Raw genomic sequence first — 17,141 nt, forward strand, 5'->3', positions numbered from 1 at the left:
TCAATCAGGATATTGTGAACTATAACTCTTATCCCTAACCAAACTACTATAGAAAGCCACAAAAGGATTATACATAGATGGATTTACTGTAACTTGTTTTTCAAAAATGAAAAATCAAGCGAAAAATAGAGAATCCTGTTCCAAATTAAGCTAAATATTCCTAATGGCTTGCAACACCTGCAAAAATCAGAATTACTTCATAAATATTCAAGAATTAGTTCACAGATTTCACACACTGAAAAGCAACTTGAAGGATGATGAAGTAACATTTAAGCATTTTTATGAAGTGCAGATAAACTGAGTGAAAAACACTGGTATTTTGGCTATAATAATTTCACAGAGCTCGTTTGTACAAGAATGAAATCTAAGAAAGGCTAAAAACACACAATGACTGTTATTATATAGAGCTGCTATTATACTCTTACACTCCATAAATACTTAGAAGTACATGCACCACATAGATACACATGGACCTATTGTCCCTGACTGAAACATGCTAGTTGCATTAATTTTTTAGATAAAATTGTGACTAAAAAGCAGTGGCATAAACTATAGTTCCCATCAGAATAAACACATGTATATAAAGTTGGCATAGAGATTGCATGTGCTATGGAAAAGACTAAAATAAAACTTTCTTGAAGTAACCAAGGATCTAGTAATCTCTGTTGGGCTTAATGTCAAAAGTTTTCATTTTTCTTGCTCCAAGTTGGAGATGGCTATTACACAGTTATTGTAAGAATTAAATTAAGTAACATATGTAAACTAATAAATCCATCAGAACAAAATGTAGGTACTTTCCACATGAAAATTAAGCCTCTAACCTGAACTCTGAAACCTGCCAAGAGACACCATCTATCAGTTACTTATCTCATTAACTTGGTCTTTCTTCTGTACAGAATTACTCAAATATCAAATAGCTAAAATATAAGAATAATATCTCAAGTGTAAAAGCGCATCCTGAAACTGATGTATGGTGGGATTATTCTAATGCAATAATAATACGTTGTTGTTGTTTTTTTAAAGATACCAAACCTTCCCAGTACACCTCTGTTAGGCTGAAAGCAACATTATGATTGGCCTGAGCTTCCACTTGAGAAGCACAGCTGACTTAACGCCCTCTGTGACAGCACAGTAACTTCAGCATAAAGCTTTACCACCTTCGAGCATCCTAAAGATGGAATGATACCTCTGGCTACAAGAGACTTAGATCTGGCTCCAGGTCTATCTCCTAAAACCAGCCCCCTACAGTGGGGCCACTGTGGGCTCAGAGTATATCAGCTGTGTGTGTAAAAGAAGTACAATTTAGCGAGAATTATCTACTTTCAAGTATCTGGCTTGGCTGAAACCAAGGAAAATTTGGATATAAGAATATCCAGTGACCCTTCAGAAAACCACCCTTCTGATGTCCAATACTACAAATGATGTTTCTGTAAGCTACAGTCATAATGTCTATTTTTAAATAATCCTTGATTTTCTTTGCTTAATAAATATGCATTAAAATTTTTGCAGCACTATATAATTAGTGCCAAATGTATCTAAAACAGAGAAAACAAATATATTATATAAAAATCTCTATTATTAATTCCCTAAATCACTCAACTCTGAAAACAGAAACATTTTCATCTCAAAATAAAAATAAAGTGTGTTAACAATGCTTTTAAGGGGCTTTAATATATCTGGATTACAGCTTTAATTATAAATTCATATCATAACAAGTTCCAGAGGATTACCCCAAAATTCCAGACTCTCAAAGGACAATGTTTTCCAACTGGCAGAATTCCTATATAGTGTTCTGGTGGCTAATCTCAGTTGTTGTTTTTCTTTTAATAATCTTACAAATAATGAATTACAGATTTTTTTCTCTTCAAAATGGAACCGTTTGAGAGCCTCAGTGTACATGTTGAGTGAGCACGTGTAAGTGATGGTAGAGACCAGATGAACATACTCATGACTTAGATTAGTACACAGTTGAACAGTAAAAACCACCACAATGATAGCTTTACACAGCTTTAAATCATTTTTACTCTTATTCATATGTTGTTTAATTAATATTATTTATTTGAACTCATAATGAACCACTGGTTAAGGATAGCAACCTAAGATATACTGGAGTTGAAATAAAAATTAAGGAATTTAAGAATGATGATAATTCTGACAAGTTCCTTAAGATAATATTAACTAGATCATTAAATTGCATCCATTTGATAAAAACACTTATAGAATACATCTCAATGACTTAAAATCAGTTTAAAAATTAATGATGAATATATCTAATTTGGCTTCTTGTTTTTCTGGAATAAGTATTACTCACAATTTTAAAATTCTAAACCAAAAAAAATTTAATTCTAAATGAGATATACACACCTAGCTGTGACCCAGCAACTACAGCCCTAAATATTTATCCAAGAGAAAGTAAAATATATATGACAAAAGACTTGTCAAGAATGTTTATAGCACCTTAGTCAAACTGCAAGAGTCAAAACCTGGAAACAACCCAAATGTCTATCAAGAGGGGAATGGGTCCACAAACTGTGATACAGGCAACAGTGGAGGACTGCTCAGCAATAAAAAAGAACTAGTGATATGTATAACAATATGGATAATCTTTTAGATGTATGCTGAGTAAAAGAAGCTGGACACAAGAGAGTACATAATATATGATCCCATTCATCTGAAGTTTTAGAACAGGTAAAATTACTCTATGGTGAAAAAGAATCAGAAAAATAGTTGTCTTGGGAAGGAGGCGTGGACTATGAAGGGGCGGGAGGAAACTTTCTAGAGTAGTAGCAATATCATATCTTGTTACATGGTTGTATACACATATCAAAATTCATCAAATTATACACTTAAGATTGTGTGTGTGTTGCTGCTTAAGTTTTACCTTAAAAAAAGAAATCAACAGCTGATGTATCTATTTTAAAGTACACAACCAAGAATTCAAAACGTCAGGTCATGAACAAATTTTTCAACTTTTTCCTAATAGTATAATACAGTTATATTTATATAACATTAATACACATTTGATTGCAATTGTAAGCAAGTGGGGGTGATGGAAAATATGAAAGAGATAGTAAAAAATATGAATGAGAAAAAGTCTACTGTATGCCCAACTGGAAAGAATTGACAGAATAGAGAAGTGAAAATATTTAAAGAGAAAATAGCTCAAATTTCCCCAGAACTGATGAAAAACAAGAATCCAGATCTCGTGGAAGCCAGAGAGAAAGAAAAGGAGCCAGATAGAAAGGAAAGCTCACCACAACAGAATGAAGGCAGAATTCCCAAAGTCCAATGGGAACCAGAAGGCAGTGGTGTATTTTCAAGGTACTCAGAGAAAAGTAACTATAAACCTAGAAGTGGGTACCTAACAAAATTACCTTTTAGGAACAAAAATAAAATAAATACACTGAAAAATAAAAAAATAAAATTTGTTTACCACCAAGAGACCTGCACTTAATGAAATCCTAAAGGACCATTCTATTTAATACTGCAAACTGCCCTCCTTCTAATCCTCCCTACCACCTTCTCATAGGTATTCCTAACCTTCCTTTCTTGACTCTACTTTACCTTTTTCCCATAACATGTCATCATCTTCTAAAATATACCACATATTTTCATATTATTTAAACTGCCAATCTCCCCCGAGACTGGAAGCTCGACAAAGGCAGTAATCTTTGTATGTTTTAGGGACTTCCCTGGTGGCCCAGTGGTAAAGAATCCTCCTTCCAATGCAGGGGACATGGGCTCGATCCCTGGTTGGGGAACTAAGATCCCACATGCCACGGAGCAACTGAAACCCACGTGTCACAACTACTGAGCCCGCGTGCCGCAATCTACAGAGCCCACACACCCTGGAGCCCACACACCCTGGAGTCCACGCATCACAATTAGAGAGAGAAAACCCGCATACCACAACTAGAGAGAAGCCCGGGCGCCACAACTGGAGAGCAGCCCGCGCCTCAGTGAAAGATCCCACATGCCTCAACGAAGACCCTGTGTGCTGCAACTAAGACCCACCACAGGCAAAGAAATAAAGAAGATAAAGAAATAAATTTTTTAAATCTTTGTATGTTTTATTCACTAACATACGCTAAGCACCCAGAAAAGTACTTGATACCTCTTAAGCACTCAATAAATACCTGTTGAATGAATGAATGAATAAACAAATGAATGATATACTTTAAGAAGAAGGAAAATAACTGCTGTCATACGAATGTGTCCTTCCAAAATTTACATGTTGAAATCCTAATCCCCAAGGTGATAGTATTAGGAGGTGGGGCACTGGAAGATGATTATGTCATGAAGGCAGAGTCCTCATGAATGGGATTATGCCATTCTAGAAGAAGCCCAAGAAGCTCCCTTGTCCCTTCTGCCATGTAAGGTTATAGCAAAAAAGATAGCCATCTAGGAAGTGGGTCCTCACCAGACACCAAATCTGCCTACGCCTTGACGTTGGACTTCCCAGCCTCCAGAACTGTGATAAATAAATTTCTATTGTTTGTAAGCCATCCGGTCTCTGGTATTTTGTTATAGCAGTCTGAAAGGACTAAGACAATAATCCAAGAAGGAAAAGGACATTCAGGAATGAAACGAGGAATAGGTAAGCAAATAAAATGGCAAAACTTCATGTAAATCAAAATTAATAGTCTTTAAAAATAATAATGGTTAGGGACTTCCCTTGTGGTGCAGTTGTTAAGAATCCACCTGCCAGTGCAGGGGACACGGGTTCGAGCCCTGGACCAGGAAGATCCCACATGCCGCGGAGCAACTAAGCCTGTGTGCCACAACTACTGAGCCTCCACTCTAGAGCCCGCGTGCCACAACTACTGAAGCCCACGTGCCTAGAGCCCATGCTCCACAACAGGAGAAGCCACCAAAATGAGAAGTCCATGCACCACAACAAAGAGTAGCCCCCGCTCACCACAGCTAGAGAAAGCCCGTGCGCAGCAACAAAGACCCCACGCAGCCAAAAATAAATAAATTAAAAATAATAATGGTTATTATTAGAAGGTCAAGATTGGGTTTTAAAATCTGGCTATATGTTATTTATCAGAGATACACTTGAAAAATAAGGATATGGAAAAGCTGGAAGTAAGAGGACAGGGAAAAGAGAGAGAGATACCAAGCAGGTACCAATCCAAACAACGTAGCTATATTAACATCAAGAAAATTAAGTTTTAAGACAAAAAGTTAATAGAACTAAAGGGTTTCTATGTGATAAATACTGAAAGTTTAGATACACCAGGGAGATACAGTAATTCTAAATTTGTATGTACCTAAAATAAAAAATAGCCTCAAACGTATGTAAAGCAAAAACAGAGCAACAAACAGAAATCAGCAAACCATAATACCTCACAATGAGATATTTTAACACATTTCTCCCAACTATGAATAGGTCAAATGACCAAAATAATAATAATAATCAGTAAGAAATAGAAGAACTGAACAGCGTATTAAAAAGCTTAATTAGATAGGCATTCACAGAATTCTGTACCAATTAGACTAGGTTCATGAAGAACCTAGGGGTAAGATGGGAATAAAGACACAGACCCACTAGAACATGGACTTGAGGATATGGGGAGGGGGAAGGATAAGGTGACAAAGTGAGAGAGTGGCATGGACATACATACAATACCAAACGTAAAATAGATAGCTAGTGGGAAGCAGCCGCATAGCACAGGGAGATCAGCTCGGTGCTTTGTGACCACCTAGAGTGGTGGGATAGGGAGGGTGGGAGGGAAGGAGACGCAAGAGGGAAGAGATATGGGAACATATGTATATGTATAACTGATTCACTTTGTTATAAAGCAGAAACTAACACACCATTGTAAAGCAATTATACTCCAATAAAGATGTTAAAAAAAAAAAAGAAAAAGAAACATTATCGAACAGAATACACTCTCTGACTACAATACAATTAAGTTAGGAGTCAATAAAGGTAAATAAAATTTAAAAATTAAGAAAGAAAAAAGTACCTCTAAATAACTTATGGATCAAATAAGAAATCTAAATAGAAACAAAAATATTTAATAATGAATGATAATAAAAATATTACATTTCAAAACTTGTGAGAGATATAGTAAAAGTAGCACTTAGAGGGAAATTAATACCCAAAATATTAATATTAGAAAAGGAAACAAAATTAATAAGCTACGTGTCCAACTAAACAAGTTAGAAAGAGAATAAGATAAACACAAGGAGAAAAAACAGAGATAAGATGAAAAATCAATGAAAGAGGAATAAACACTAGGTGAAAAGATCCAAAAAGGAATAAAATAAATAAAAAGGAAAAAGAAGGGCAAAATTGATTCTGTAACAAAACAATTTGTGGTTTTAAACCTCAGCAAAGGCCTGGCCCTCCTGCCTTCTCCTCCAGTATGAGCCTTGGCTCTTCCGGAGTAACAGCAGATACTATTAAACTCCACACTATAGATGGCATCCTGACTCGCTTGCACTTCATCCAGTGCAAATATTGCTCTCTCCTCCCCTACCCTTGCCCCACATCAAAACGCTGCCCTTCTTCAAGTCCCAGGGCCTCAGTAACTCCAGAAAAGGTCTCCTGAATCATTTCCCATCCACATGGGGGCCCTGGCCCTAAAAGTACAACCTAAACCCCTGTGTGTAAGACTTTTATACACTGGCTTGTTCTAAGCTCTTTGGTGGCTTGTCTTCCCCCACTTCCACCTGGAAGCAGCAACTAACAAAGTGTCATAAGATAAATACTTTTTAATTGAACCTCATCAATAACTCAAACTTCTTGTCCTCTGAAACTGCACCTTGCTCAATTTTTATGCACAATCCAGACTCAGCCTATCCAAAGTAGTTTTCCTATAACCTCACGTTTCTCTGATTATTTCATATTTAGATATTCCCTGAATGTAATGCTTTTGCACATCACTCCTAAGTGGGTTCTGTCTCAAAAGCACATCCTTAACCAACTGCTGAGAAACCTTTCACTCGTCCCATAGTAACCAAACTAAAGTCCAGACTCGTTTCTCACAATGTGGAAGTGATCTTTATTTCAGGACGTTGTGCATGCCCTTTGGTCTACTGTTCAAAACAAACTTCTAAGGCTCTTACCATCAAACACTAAGCCTCTCACTTTATCTATAAAGAAATGATATATCCTTATATTGGTCACACACTCCACCGTTCAATGTTTTCTTTTGGTAACACTTCTTTACTGCCTTCCCAACCCCTTAAATCAATCATCTGGCACCAGATCACACTCCTCGTTTTTGACTAACCAATTCAGTTTCTTTAATTCCAGACTGCTTTCCTAAAAGCTCTAAATAATTAATACCCGTACAGTATTTGAGTCTTAACTTCACTTTTTCCACTGGTCATCCTTCACTATCTTAAACTCAGTCACTGCCGTCTGGGAAACATGTTCAAGGGAGAAGGAGGGAATTGAGATTATCTGGCAGTTTCACTTCATAGAGGCGCATATATGAGAGGACTTCAACCACACAGATAGCGCAACACGCTACCAGCACACACACTAATAGGCTATGAATGTCATTACCTGGGCAGATTAAAAAACACATAAATAAATGAGCTAAGACCTTGCTAATTAAATAGACAGCAACAAAGTCTCTTTAATAAGAACAGGCAACCTTTTGCAATTTAGTTGTCCAATTTGGCTCTTTCCAGGAACACCTGGCCGTGGTCTGGACCTCTGGTCTTTCATTTCAGAGCTTACATTTACCTTCTCGGGATAAAATTACACTTTTTCTTTTAAATTCCAGAGCTCCAATGGCCTTTGAACTGAGTCTTAAAGCAGTGGGGAATAACAGATAAAGGACTCGAAGGTAACTTGGACAATCTGGAGTCTATTCCTGCCAATGAAACACCATGACAATTGGGATGGGTCATTAACCTGGATTTAAGTTCCACCCTCCCCAGATTGAAGAACAATAACTGACACCGACTTTAATAACACAGTAATAAGTTACTTTATTTGATATGAGATTTCTAAAGCAATATTCATTTGACCGTATAATTACGAGTATACTCACAAAAATAGAATTATTCAAAATCATAAATATGTAACAACTAAAAATCAGCATATTAAAAAGCAAAAAGGAGCCAGAAAATGCCCATATACTTATTTATTTTTGTTCCTCAATACATTAAAATCTTATTAGAAATCAGAGATCATTCTTTGATGTCAAAGAATTACAAAGAGTAGGAAGGAGCTAAGTATATTCTAGGATGTAAAATACAATCTAAACTAATCATGATAGTACTATATCTTAGAAATTCTAACACCATTCAAATTAACCTCAATGATGTTTTCAGAGATTCCCAACACTCAAAAGCCTGTGTTTAATGCAAATAACCACCAGGACAGGCCCCACTCACACATACTGTGTTTCAAAACATTCTCCTCATTTGCTTCTAAGTACAGTTATTGCAAACAGACGTTCAGGGGCAGCTCTGCCTGTGTACTTACTTCCTCTATGGTCTATTTTACTTTGCTAAATTCTGTGGACAGTTGAATCCTATCGGCTGTCGTGCCCCCACTGGGGATTACAGGCTGTCGAAAATAGAGCTTGGTTTGACCAGCAAAGTGCACTATTTTGGTTTTTGAATACCTAAAAATGGAACATGTATTGCCACCCGTCTAGATGGTCTCACATATTTAGGCTACCTGCCTGGCCCCCATAAGCATTTGGGTTTGAAACCACTGTCCTGCAGAAACTCTGTGGTGCTTCTCACAGGCTTCTTCTAAACTACGGCTTTCTCTTTCTCTCTACAGTTATGTAAGCCCTACTCTTTATCCAAGCCCCAGCTTAAATTCCACCTCTTCCATAAAGCCTACCAGGTGCTTATGGTAATTTATCCATCCTGGTAATTCCTGCAGCTCTCACGGATGGTTTCATTCTTCTGGCACATACCAAATGGTATGATTTCCCTTTATTGTTTAATTCCTCTGGACCAAATGGGCAGGGCCTCTCTATTTACTCCTAAAGCCTACTTAAAAATCTGTATATAAATAGTACTCAATAAATGTTTGCTGGTGATAATGTTGAAGTCAAGGTAAAATAGGTACTGGAAAAAAACAAAAACTGAAGATCCCATGAGGCCATGACCTCTGGTAGAAACTCCACTCAAAGCCTGTGCACTCCTCAAGGTCACTTGCTAGTTCCTCATAACCTCAGGTGACACAAATCAATGGAGCAATGAAAATGGAGCACTGCCTATCCCTTGAGCAAACGACATACAATGACCGCAGAAGAGATGGCAATGCTTGTAAAATAAAAATGCTCTCAACACAGAAAAAAAAAAAAAAAAGCACAATCACAAGCATCATAGACTTGTCTTAGCTTGCAAGGCAATCCCCATTTCCATTCTGTCCCCTGTCCCTCCTCAGAAAATCACACCATCAAAATAAACAGGTGCTAGAAAATGGGTAGGAATTTTTGTTAAGGTGAAGGTCTATTCTTTTTCCTAGAAAATGACACATGGTCTAGGAGTACACCTGTAAAACAGGCATTTTACCTGCATAACAGGAGAGGGACTTGGTCACGTTTCTCTAGATGGCTAGATGGGCACGCCCCCTTGTGGACACTTCCTGACTCACCTCTGGAATGGTCAGCTGCAACTGCGAGCTGTTTCTAAGAAATTATTTCCCTCACTTACTCAATAATATTATTATCAATAGTAATATTTCAGATAACCAAACTCTTCTTTCATTACATCCCCAAATACAAGCTTGTTAAAAGTGAGACATAGCTTTGAACTAATGTATGCTTGAAGCAATTAAAAGATTCAAACTTATCTTGAAAGACCATAAGACTTAAAATTGAAGAAAATAACATACACTTTGCTCTCTCAAAATTAACATTAGAATCATAGGCTGTAGATGTTTAAGTTAGTAATATCAATTGAGTAAAGGCATTGTTTCTAGGCACTGTGATAAGGATAAAAAAACAAAATGCTCATGCTTCCATATGCCTGCATAGGTATGATAAAATAATCACACACCAATCTCAAAATGTCAAAGGTAGTAGATAATTCAATTCAACAAGTATTTATTGAGTGCCCAAAAAGGAATGGGTTTTGATCTGGGTGGCATTTGAGCTGGTCCTTAATCCAAAGGACTTGGATTCGAATTTCAGTAGGTGGAGAAGTGGCTGGTATTCCATTATTAATTATCATTTATTCCACAAAGAGAAAGAGACATGAGGAAAACTTAGAAATAAGAACTTTCAGCAACTCCATGAAAAATCAAATACAGAAATGTAGTTGGTAAGAGAAAAAAAGACTATTCAGAAGAGAAATAATGCAAGAGTAGGCTGGGGTCAAGTTTCAAGAGGGTTCATAAAGTCAGTTCTAAAAACTTTGGGTTTTAAGCTACATATAGTAAAGATTCTATTAAAGTTTCTCTCAGAAGAAGGACAAGACCAATGAAGGTATTTTTAAGGAAATGTATCTTGGGATAATACACAGAATTAAAGAGGAATGGAAAAAGGCTAGAACCAGGGAAGCCAGTTATAAAGATACTGCAACTATCCAGCCACCAAGGTAAAAAGGTATAGACTTGAGGGTGGTAAATATATCAAAAAGAAGCAAGCAAAAACAAAACAAAACAAAAACTAGTGCCTGTATTCATTAAACCAATTGAGTACTTATTATATGCCAAGCTGAGAAACCATGGCAACCAAAACAGATATAATCCCTGTCCTCCTGGAACCTGCACTCTAGGGAAAGAGAAAGACATCAAATAAGCACACTCAGAGAGGCAGCTGGAGCAGCACGACAGTTTAAATGACAGGTGGGAGGGGGAGAGGCAATATTCCTGGGATCTGGAATCATAGGGACAAAGGACCTGACTCAGGCAGAATCTTGACAGTGTGACCCAGACTGAGAGTAAAAGAGCAAAAGACTGAAAAGAAAGACAGGCACCTGCTCTTATCGAGTCCTGTGGTCTCTGTTAAGGGGCCTATACTTTATACTTAAGAGCAGCTGGAAGTCACTGAAGTTTAAACAGGGTCATGACAAAATCAAATTGCACTTTTAAATGATTCCACAAATGCTGTGTATAGAACTGACTGGAAAGGCAAGAGCAGACGGGTTGCGATGCTACTGCAGTCATCCAGGAGACAGTGATGAAGCTTGATTCTAGACATGCTGAGCTAAGGTATGACATGAAATGTATAATAAGAAACTGGAACAGTTCAGGGCCTGAAGAGGGGGGTGGTAATAAAAACTTAGATTCATCCATTCAAACACAGTTTCATTAAATGGGCACTGTGTCAGGTACCTGTGGAAAATGACAATGACCTGGAGACAACTTCTGGAATAAGGAGAAAGGAGAAAAGAGCTCTAGGGTACCTTCAAGAGAGCTAAATGAAAAAGACTGGACATGAAGTTATTAACTGAATGCAATCATGTATATAATTACTAACTCCTCTAGAACGTTCTATGTTCATTTAAGCAACGATTACTAAGCAGCTTTTCTAGGCCCACTGTGACAAATTAGGCAGAAAAAGCAATGAGTCTCAAATGCTGGCCCAATACCTCACACACCCCTGAAGATTTTCATCAGTATATTGAGAGTAGAGCCTAAAAATTGAGTTTTACAACTATCCCGATGAAGATAATGGCCAGCCAGGTTTAGCATACACTAAAATAAAGGATCTCTCAATGAGAGGATCAAGAGGTTTGGACAAACTCCATGTTGCCAATGATAATATATTAGAGAATTATCAAGCTGGAAAGAATGATGGTAATCACTTGGTCCAGCATGCTGACTTTACTGCTGAGGACACTGAAGTCTAGAGAGACTCCATGTTTGCCCAAGGTCTCTGGACTAGTTAACAGCAAACCTAGACTAGAAATCCTGGTCTACTGCACCCCATTTCAGCCTGCCCTACTTCCTCCACTCCTCAAGTAATCCCAGCCCAGGTCTTGAATTCTGAATAGTTTCTGGCATCTGACTTTTTATTCAAAATGTTCTAGGCTGATTGCAGAAGAGGTGGGCCAATCAGGCCTTTGAAAACTCCAGACAGTTTTCGTTCAACCTAATTAAGCAGTGGGTCTTATCTTCTGATCTTAAAACATCCTTGTTATTGATCCGTGTGTGTGTGTGTGTGTGTGTGTGTGTATACACATTTGTCTTCTCATGTATTGGTCTATTCTGCTGGCCTTATTAGCTACACATGTGTCTATACTACTACATCTGTGATGGGTCAACTCAGGTCATTAGTACATGGTGATATCATATGAGGACATATTTAAAAGACCTGACTTAGAATCTGATGCTCTTAACATCATGGTCTGAGCCAATTCCCAGATAGGAAGACTTCTATCTGTAGCTCCAATGAAATTCCATTCACTGGAGGCATTTCCTTTTAGGAAAGCTATAATATGGTGATTTGCACATTATATACAAGATCGGCTGAGATTATCCCAATGATAATGAAGGAATGCTCTTTTTTCCCCTCCATTGATTCTGTTAAACACCAAAATTTAGAGGAGGCTCTACAGAGCTGATGAATAGTAAAAGTGGAGGGAGGATTTACAAGTCTGAACATATGATGTCAACCTATAACAAGTCTGGAAAACCACAGGTTACTTCCCTTACAAAATAAAAACAGCAGTTAAGGTCTGCTAACAGATTTCTTGCCTCACTCTTATCTCACTTATAACTTTAAAACTCAGTATAAATTTAAGGCATAGCTTCGTAAGGGTTTAAGGAAGACTCGGGAAGAAATCCAACCTACTAGCTATTGAATCTTTATATGAGAACTTGGAAACTTTTTCTGAAACAGAAGAAAAAAAAATACTGCAATTGTCCAGCTATCAGGGGTTGAAAGTTCTGGATTTGGATAACTGATGAATTGACATAAAGTGCTGCAAACCACAGACATTTAAAGAAACCCCATGGTGGCGAGGGGATGAATTGGGAGATTGGGATTGACATATATACACAAATATGTATAAAATAGATAACTAATAAGAACCTGCTGTATAAAAAAAATAAATTAAATAAAATTCAAAAAAAAAAAAAGACCAACTTCAAAGTTGAAAAAGAGGTTTAAAAAGAGTCCACCTTCTGCCTATGGAACGTGTATCTAAATAAACTTGCTTTCGCTTTAATTAATTAATTAAAATAAAAAGTGATTTAAGGAAATGGAAAAATAAATAAATAAACCCCATCAAATTATATTGCAAAGGAATAATGGTCATCAGACTGTATAACCTACATAAATGCATGAGGTGGTGGTAATCTAGTAATACAAGTACTTAAGTTACTGACTTACTGATTTACATGTTAAGTCTTATAGGCTTAATCAGTAATCAAGATAGCCTTAGGACAGGAAAATATAATTTTTAATATATTACTTACAATTCAAATAAATAATTTCAAATGGAAGATAATCACTCCACAGGATGAATTTAAAGTTTTATTTTTAAAAAACCCACAAATATATAAAGTATATTTCTTTATGTAGAAGGCAAAGAAGTTTCTTACTTCTGTTTACTCATATATCTATGCATTAACCAACTTTTTGAGAAACACGGAAAGACTCCAGATCAAGTAAATGTCTATAAAAGACTAATTACTCCTTCCTCTGCACACATAATAAACATGTACACAAGTACAAATAGAACAATCTGATGAAAACATGTTGTTTTCTGTGCATTTATTTCCTTTGATCTTAACCTACCTCTCACCCAAAAAATAACAGTGATTTAGTATGATACAGTTAAGCGTTTATATAATAATTTCAAGATGGTGGATAAAAGGGAAAAATGTTACCCACAATATACTTCAAAAGAATAGAATATATTTATGTGAAGCACACAACGCAAGGCCCAACATTTTCTTTCTGAAACATGTGGCCAATTTGATGTCCCTATGTGGTGGCTAAAGAACACAAAATTAAAAGTTGTAGAATCTCTTTAGAGTGGTTTTCAACACACAACACTGTACAAAGCATTGCAAGATTTTCTAAACTTGTTCATTAGAAATTGAAGAATGAAAGATTCACACAATGGAAAAGGTCTGATTATCTTTCATTTCACCACCCTATACAACAAGTACTGCTTTACCTAAAAACCAATGAAATTAATTGAAAACTTAAATTACTTCATAAAAGTGGTGAGACAAGGCAAAGAATTTCATGTACATCCAACTGTAAAGTCTGTTATTAAAGAAGAAGACATGGAAACTATTTCGACAATATGCTTGTGAAAAATGAAGGGAAAAAAAAGGCTTGAAACATCAAAAATGCTGAGATCAAACAATACCCCCAACCTCTTTTAATACTCTAAGAATAAAAGAGCCCCTTCTAGTAATATCCAGGGCTAGCTGTTTGAAACTGGTATTTATGAAATCTAGATTATCCTGTGCATTGGGTCTGTTTGTTTTCCCAAAGTATCTCCTCTTTGTAGCAACTCTTTCTGTTATGTAACACGGTTATGTAACAATTCAGTCAGTTCTGTAGCAGGAGCTAAGAACCTCAACTGGCCAATGAGTTTATTAGCACTTCATTCCAAAAGAAAGCTTTCTTTTTCAAAAATGCTTAATACTAACACAACTACCTTTTACTTTTTGTATCAAAACAAAAGATAAACTTAAAACATGTATCACTTCATCACATACACCACAAGAATTACTGATAAATATTCTAACAACAATGAGAGTCCATGGCAATCCTGTCAGGGGGAGAATGCAGATGCCCATGTGTGGGAACTACGAAGGACAGAGGAGCATGCTGAACTGCACCATTCCTTTTCACAAACACAGTTCTCGATCTGCCTAGCTCTGACACAGACAAACGTCAGTTACCACAGCTCAGTTAAATAATACCAGTCACTCAACAACCTGGTTCAAACTTCAATTACATGGTATAGTAACTGTGAGTAATTGAACAAAGTATAAACTTCACTACTAGGTCTTTAGTTCAAAGATCACTATGTAAACTATGTAAACGTTAGATGCCCATTATGATCAGTGAACAATCATGTCATTTCACTCAACATCTGTCACGGATGGGTCACTGTGCACAGACAGCTAAGTGTGTAGTTGTGTTACCTCCTTGTCTCCCAGTGATAAGTCCACATGACATTTTACAAATATCGATCATCAAAAAAGGGCACTAGCCAACTAAGATGAAAGTGAAGCAAAGAAACAAAAAGTGATAATGTTGGAAGTGCAATTCTAATAAAAAATAAGTGACGTTATGGAAGAAATAATTGACTGTGGGAATTTTCAACACTGCCACCATTCAAGAGACTCGAGATCTTCAGTCAGAGGAACTTAGTGAAGACAAACCTGTCAACATAAATAAGGAATGTAGTTGTGACAAAAAGGATGAAGATGCCCCAGAAGAAGTGACACTGGCAAAAAAGCTGACATAAAAGGAACACTGAGAGATACTGTACAACATGGAAAGAGCAAAGGATAAACTGTTGAAAGCTGATCCAAAATTAAAAAGAGTTTGACGATTCACCATGACATAAACAGATGCTCACTCCATATCATAACTTACATGACAGGAAAGCAAGCACTGTTCAAACTACTCTTGATAAAGGGTTTTTAGACAGAAAAAACCTACTTTAATTCTGATGTTTTAAATTAGTGTACTAAATAAATACTCATTTTAATTACTTTTTTGTTTGTTTCTCTACACATTTATAACCACCAGTAAAAGAGTTTTTAATGTTTTGACAAAAATGTCTAAAGGTCATGGAAAAAGTGTAATTTTTTGCCATTAAGATCCCTTTGCACAGTTCCGGTTTGCACAGTCATTTTTATGGTCCAGCACTACCAGGCAAAGTGTGGACTATCTATACACTGCAAGGGAAAGAAAGAAGTAAAGAAAAATCCAGAACAGTTGGGTCTACACAGATAGGGGAGTGGAACAGAGCATAAACAACTACTACTTTTATATTACACAGCGCTACAGGTAAATAAGAATCTTTTCCTCCTCCAGCATGTCTTCCCTCTAAGTCACACCAAAAAAGCATGGATGAAACAGAGATGTCAATTATTAAGAATAGACAGTTACTCAGAATTTATTCCATATTTTTTAATATTGTATCTTAAAACCCATGTACTCTTAAAGTGAGGACAAAATGTGTTTTATTTGATTTATAGGTAGATTAGCTGCTTAACCCACTACTGGTTTGTAGCAACAAGGGACATATTAATTGTGCAGAAGAAGACGATAAAAAAAAGTTCTCCATTTACGCTGCACATTGTAGATTACCTCCCTAATAACCACTCTCCTCCCCTTCCTTTGACAACAAAACAACTAATTTGCGGGGGGAAGACAATGTGTCTAGCAGCAAGCCATGAGCTATGAGATAGTAATGAGGAAAATCCACTTCATTTCCTAGGCTCCTTTGCAACTGGGAATAGCCATGTGACCAAACTGCGCCCCTTGTCCACTGCCCCCCAAAAAACAACTAAAGAGAAATCTATTGAAAGAGATTCTGGAAAACTTTTGCATCCCAGTTAAAAAAGTGACGGACACATCTGGCACTAGTCTCCCCGCCCACACCCGCCATGGTCTCACCTTCTCACCTTGAATGCAGATGTGACACCTGAAATTATAGCAGCCATATTCCATCCATAAGACAAAAGGCATGAGAGAAACGGCCCAAGAGAAATCCCAGATATGTTGGCTCCAGCATCATTGGAAACCTGAGCTAATGAATGCTTGCAACCACCCACCTCCAAAATTCTTTATTACGAGGCAGAGGGCCAGGGAGCAGGGGAACAAGTATGCATTTCTTAAGTTACCATCAGGTTTTCTATTGTTTGCAGCCAAAAGCATTCCATTAATTAACCATTCTTATTTTAAACTAAGTCAAATGTAAATGGTCAAAGACAAAGGAAAACAAAAATACTCTAATTAATTGAGGTAGCAAGCTGATTAAATATACTTCTTGCTTTAATTCTGATTTCTATTAGTATTGTGACAATGTCTGGACAATCAATTACTTTTTTAAGAAAAATGAGAAATATCAATGCAACAAAAATTGCTCAATTTATTTACTTTATTTTCAGGCTTTAAAATATTTATTCTACTGTATACTCCTTTCAAGACAATATTTATCTCCTTCAACACTGAGTAACAAAAAAGTGAACATTAGGAAAGTTACCAAAAACTCTATTCTTTTTA

At 36.6% G+C, this 17,141-nt stretch overlaps 1 protein-coding gene across 5 annotated transcripts in view; it reads right to left on the reverse strand.

The window, feature by feature from the left end:
- Positions 1-17,141, reverse strand: part of TASP1 (taspase 1) — a 237,528-nt gene that overhangs the window by 141,929 nt on the left and 78,458 nt on the right. The gene's annotated exons all lie outside the window — the stretch shown is intronic.

This window comes from Delphinus delphis, chromosome 15, assembly GCF_949987515.2.
Source record: "Delphinus delphis chromosome 15, mDelDel1.2, whole genome shotgun sequence".
NCBI lineage: Eukaryota > Metazoa > Chordata > Mammalia > Artiodactyla > Delphinidae > Delphinus > Delphinus delphis.